Below are 5,436 nucleotides of genomic sequence, written 5' to 3' on the forward strand. Positions count from 1 at the left end.
GTAATTACAAAATAAATTTAGTATGATCAACTATTTTCTATTGATCATAAGTTCCATCACGAAAATCTAGAAAAACAAATGAACTAAACCCTCCATGTTTGATTCTAAATACATAAATTAGAATTTTGTGCATTTTTTTTCTTTTTTTTTTAAAAGAAAATTATTTGAACTTAATTTAGCTATCTTACTTTATTTGCAATATAACCATAATTTCAATGTCCACTATAATTCACAAACCATGTTCATATCCCTTTTTTAAATACTTTTATTATCAAATTCAATACTAAGGATGACAAATTATAAATAACTTTACAAATAAATCTCCTGAGGACATTACATAATTTACTTTAAATAAAATTCTGCCTGAATATTGCTTAAAATATATTGTTTAAATGAACTGAAGTCATGGGAATATTGAGTTATTCTTAACTGAAAACTTTAAAGTCACTCTAATAGCAATGAATATTTCAGATGTGAAAGTATGTTTGTACTTATGCTGATGTTGAAAATGTTTTTTCTACAAATCAAAATCAATATTAAAATGCTTTTGAATTATGTTTTATATTCCGAAGTTTTTGTTCTGATATTGTTTTATGACATAAACACAAATTTTTTATAAGCAGATGGAACATCTTTTTAACCTCTCTCCATGAAATTTTAACTCTCAATGTTCAGAATGACACATCTATCTAAATAGGCACAATTTCTACAAAAGAAAAAGGCACATTCCATTATGTGCCTTCATAAATCAGATCTTTTATGAATACTGTAATTGTATGGTTATAAAAGCATAAATTTCACATTAAAAAAAAAAAAAAAAAAGAGAAAAAAAAAGTCAGATCAAGATCACAGTTTAAGTGATAAACGTAAAATCATTAATTTTCCTGGAAGATTAATTTTTGTCTATTTCATGGATATTCTTTATCCACTAACTTGTATGTCCACAAATTGTCATAATTAGAAGAAGTATATTCATAGAACTATATTTCTCTGTGAAATCAATGATTTTATTGTATGTTTTATATGACCTCAGATTTAAATGCATTATCAATATAAAGCACTTGATGAAAATAAAATAAAAAATTATATAACATCATACATGAATTTCCTTCTCATACAAGATTTATATAACAAGTTTTAAGTATTTTTCATTTTAGCAAGTTTTTTTTATCTTAAGATGAAAAGTTTTTTCAGAAGGTTCTCAAACGTCATCAAATGGGAACAAGTTAAACACCCTTATTATTATCTGAAAGATTATATTTAGTAAGTATTGCCAAAAACATGCCTTCCAATATAATTTTTAGAGTCATCCTAGTTCAACAGCTTTGATCTTCAATGTGGCGCCGTAATGCAGCCTGGGAGTTAATGACGTCATTTCATTGTCATACCTTGGCATCACAATTGATCATATTATACCAGTCCATATGCAAAAATATCACATGGGTAGTTGGACTGAATAACATCGCAATTATGTGTTAAAGAGAGATATTCATAATTCATGGTCAAAAATTTTATAAATACAAGGCAATGTCTAAGAGAACATATAGCAGCATTTGTTGTAAAATAAAATACGTATATAGTTACTGGACACAGTCCGTGAAGTTAATAAAAAAATCCTTGTCTCCGACTTTTGTCTATAGATAGAGAAACGAAGTGAAATGTACTCACTTAAGGATGAAAGAATCATTCCACTTAGAATAGGAAAAAGAAATGTAATGCTATTCTAACATCTAAACCATTATAAAGAATATTCTGCGATTACATATTTAGTGTCCATGTGTTGTAATCACATGTACTTTAAAATAACAGTTTCACAATGTATACAGTGGATGTTGAGCTCGGGCAAAGAGGAATTCCACGATAAGGGCTTATTTCACATCAAAATCAGAAAGAAAAAAAAGAAAGAAAAAATCCTCTTCAGACTTCTTTCATCTTCAATTATACTGCTTATAAAGTAATCTGCATTCACAGCATATTTGTTATTTTTACAGGTAGGTTTTTTGCTTTATTTTGCGGATATAGACAATTGCAAAAATATAAACTGCAAAATTATTCAGCCCTCACTCAAAAATCTGTATGAAAAAAGAAATTTTTACAAAACACTGGACATACAACCAACTCTGGTTCAGCAGAGCACACACACATTTAAGTGGACTCACAAACACTTATTTTCAAACCTTAAAAACAAATTAGCATCACAGTTGTCTTGTGGAATATTTTGTCTCTCCATACATTGCTTCCTCCAGAGTTTTTGCTGTCCTTTCTGACAATCCATGCTCACAAAGTGTGGTAGTTTTGGTCTTTTCTCGACTTGTAGAACTTGCAACCAAAGAAAGCAATAGCTATCACGCCCACTGCTAAGATGATTCCACCAACAAACGAAGCACCATCAAAATGCTGCATGCCCTTGTCGCTGGATGGGGCCTGGGTTGGAGCTGCTGTGGTTGGAGCCATGGTTGGTGCAGGAGTTGTGATTGCAGATGCTTAATAGAAGAAAAAAAATGAAAAAAGAAATGTTAAATACTTGAAATCATGACTTACAATATCAAAATTACATCGCCTTTCCTTGATGGATACATAAGATCTGAATTTCCCTCTTGATTATTGAAGGTCTTGGCGATTTATCTAGATGAATTATTATAACCAGGTGAATTTGATGGTTGCTACATTTAATGAGGTTGTACCGCTTCTGTCATATGAACTGATTAAAATCCCATTATGGACTCACTAATATAAAAAAAACAAACAATTATTTCCCATTAAATTATGTTTTCTACATTTTTAAAAAATTACACTTTGTTAAATGTCTGTTAATGTTTACAAACAAAGGTACTGTATAAGCAGTCATTAATATACTCCATACTTACAATATGTAAGTCATTTTAATCAGTTAGCATAATTTATTTTAATACCCATGTTTTTTGTTTGTTTGAGCTCTTAGTAACATTAACATGAACAGAGAGACTAATCTTTCTTATTTATTTTGTGATACAGGGTTTTTTGATAATCATTACTGTAATCAAGTGAGAAAATGTAACAAACTAGAAAATGTCTGGAAGACATGAATGCCACCGCACCCCATGTGAGATAATAGTGAAAGGTCCAAATGAAGTTGTTAGGTGGTATATACTGATTTGGGACGGGACGCGATGCGACGGAACGGGATGGGACGCGACGGACGGACATGGGCAACGCTATATGCCCCCGGCCATAAATGGCGGGGGCATAAAAAATTGAAAATTTGATAAATTATATTACAAAATAAAAACCATTAAAATTAAACCTAGAATTAATAGCCCTTTTAATGGCAATTTTTTCAAGTTCCATGTCATTTAATATCATATTTAATTGTCATTATTTCGTTAGTTTCGTTGGCCTTATTTCCCAGAATTCATGGTTTTTACCATTAATTTGGTTAGTAATTAGGATATATGAAACACATGATTTCATTGGCCGATGCGGTTGTGGAATGGAGTTTGGAGCTGAATTAGGAGGAAGAGAGGACCTATGCTACTTGTCAGATTTCCAAATATCATTTGATATGATTGCCAAATGTTGGTTATTACTTGGTAGAAGTATTCATGGTGATTAACACAAGTTCTAGTGCCACAGGAGGTACTTACGTGTAGTGGAAGGTGTTATACCTGAAAGAAAAAAATCAAACTTACATAAAAAAAACCTTGGTGTTGGAAAATCTTTAAAAATAGTGAAATTAAACAAGCACTCATAATCATAAGCTTATATATTAAAAAAAAAGTAAATGAAAAAAAAACAATGAAACCAAAATAATACAAATTTCCTCCTGATTGACCTTGATCCTACAAATCTGTCCTTTATGTTTATTAATATATATATATATTCTGAGTGTAATATTGTTACTGATTAGAAATCACTAAAACCAATCCTATTTCCCCTAAATGAAAATGATACTTTTAAAATAAGACAAACAAGAGGTTGCAGGGTCTTAACAACAGTGTTGTTTTTGTAGTTGAAACAATAGAAACATGATACCATGTACAACATTGTACATGTAATTCATGCAGATTTAAAATTAACAATGTAAATTCAATGTCCAAAATGAAAATATCTGGCATAACGTACAAGGATCTTAACCCCCTCCCTGAGGGAAATCCGAAGAATAGAAAAATTGGTAAAGCACCTAAAGACCCTTTCATTCATGAAAAAACTTTTGATTCTACATGAAACATTTTCTATCTGGGTCTTGAGAAGAAGCCAATTTAACATATTTTAGTTCTACATGATCCTACATGAAACATTTTGTATCTGGGTCTTGAGAAGAAGCCAATTTGACATATTTTGGTTCTACATCATACTACATGAAACATTTTGTATCTGGGTCTTGAGAAGAAGCCAATTTGACATATTTTGGTTCTACATCATGCTACATGAAACATTTTGAATCTGGGTCTTCAGAAGAAGCCAATTTCCACCCATTTTTGGTCTTGCCCTTCTTTCCCCTTGGGGATGGGGATCATATAATACAGAATTTTGATTCGCATTTGGTCATGGAAGGTTTCTGTAATATTTTATTAAATTTTGTTCACGTGACCTAAATATATACACTTACAAAAATTTTCTTTGTCCTGACAATCTGTTATTGGAGCATCACTGCTTAAACACGTCTCTACAAAAAAAAAAAAAAAATGGAATAAATGCATTAAAGTTATTTCATTGGAAATGACAAAGCATGATTAGTGAAAGATAACCAGTAAACAACCAATATTCAATTAAACAAGTGCTTGGTTACTTTGCAGTCACACAGTGATATATATACTAGCATCCATTGTTTGTATGTATACAAACTGATGTTACAATCACAGGGGAAAGGCACAAATATTGACCCAACAAATGCTATATATGGACATTTGGGTTAAAAATTCTTGGAAAATCCCTGAGATTAAAATCATCATAAGCACATCATGATAATACAATTACATCTGATCTGCTCTGTCTATAACTCATTATACACTTGTGTTTTAAATGCTACAATGTTATCTTCAGTTCTGCAATATGTGATGGATATATAATTTAACAACAACAAATGTTTGTAAAACACATGTATTCCCCCGTATTTTCCCATAGAGCTCCCAAGGGTGTAGCCAAAATCTCTGTCAACAGAATTTGCCGCTAAAAGTTATAGACAAAATAACACCGGAAACTAATTTGATAATATATGACCTACCTCACCACATCCATTTCATTTCTTGAAAGCAAGGTTATATTACTTCTAGGTCAATTCAAAATAAAAAAGAAAACTTCCATTCTTTAGGTATCTACATTTCACTGAGGACTGACTTTTATGTTTGGCCTATCAATCATCAAATTGTGATGGACAGACAAAAGGAAAGCTGAGGACAAACATGATACATGTTCATGGCAATTTTATGGTTTTTGCTTTAACAGAAAAAGGGATGT

General features: G+C 31.0%; 1 long non-coding RNA gene across 1 annotated transcript; it reads right to left on the reverse strand.

Annotated features, from left to right (window-relative positions):
• Positions 1 to 2,403: 2,403 nt before the first annotated feature.
• LOC132549342 (uncharacterized) lies at positions 2,404 to 4,632 on the reverse strand. Its single transcript, XR_009554176.1, has 3 exons — positions 4,589 to 4,632; positions 3,624 to 3,644; positions 2,404 to 2,483 (listed from the first exon to the last, which is right to left on the reverse strand). It is a non-coding gene; the product is annotated as an uncharacterized LOC132549342 (long non-coding RNA).
• Between the last annotated feature and the right edge of the window lie 804 nt (positions 4,633 to 5,436).

This window comes from Ylistrum balloti, unplaced genomic scaffold (assembly GCF_031769215.1).
Source record: "Ylistrum balloti isolate Yb309-2 unplaced genomic scaffold, AGI_CSIRO_Ybal_v1 Utg370054, whole genome shotgun sequence".
Taxonomy (NCBI): Eukaryota; Metazoa; Mollusca; class Bivalvia; order Pectinida; family Pectinidae; genus Ylistrum; species Ylistrum balloti.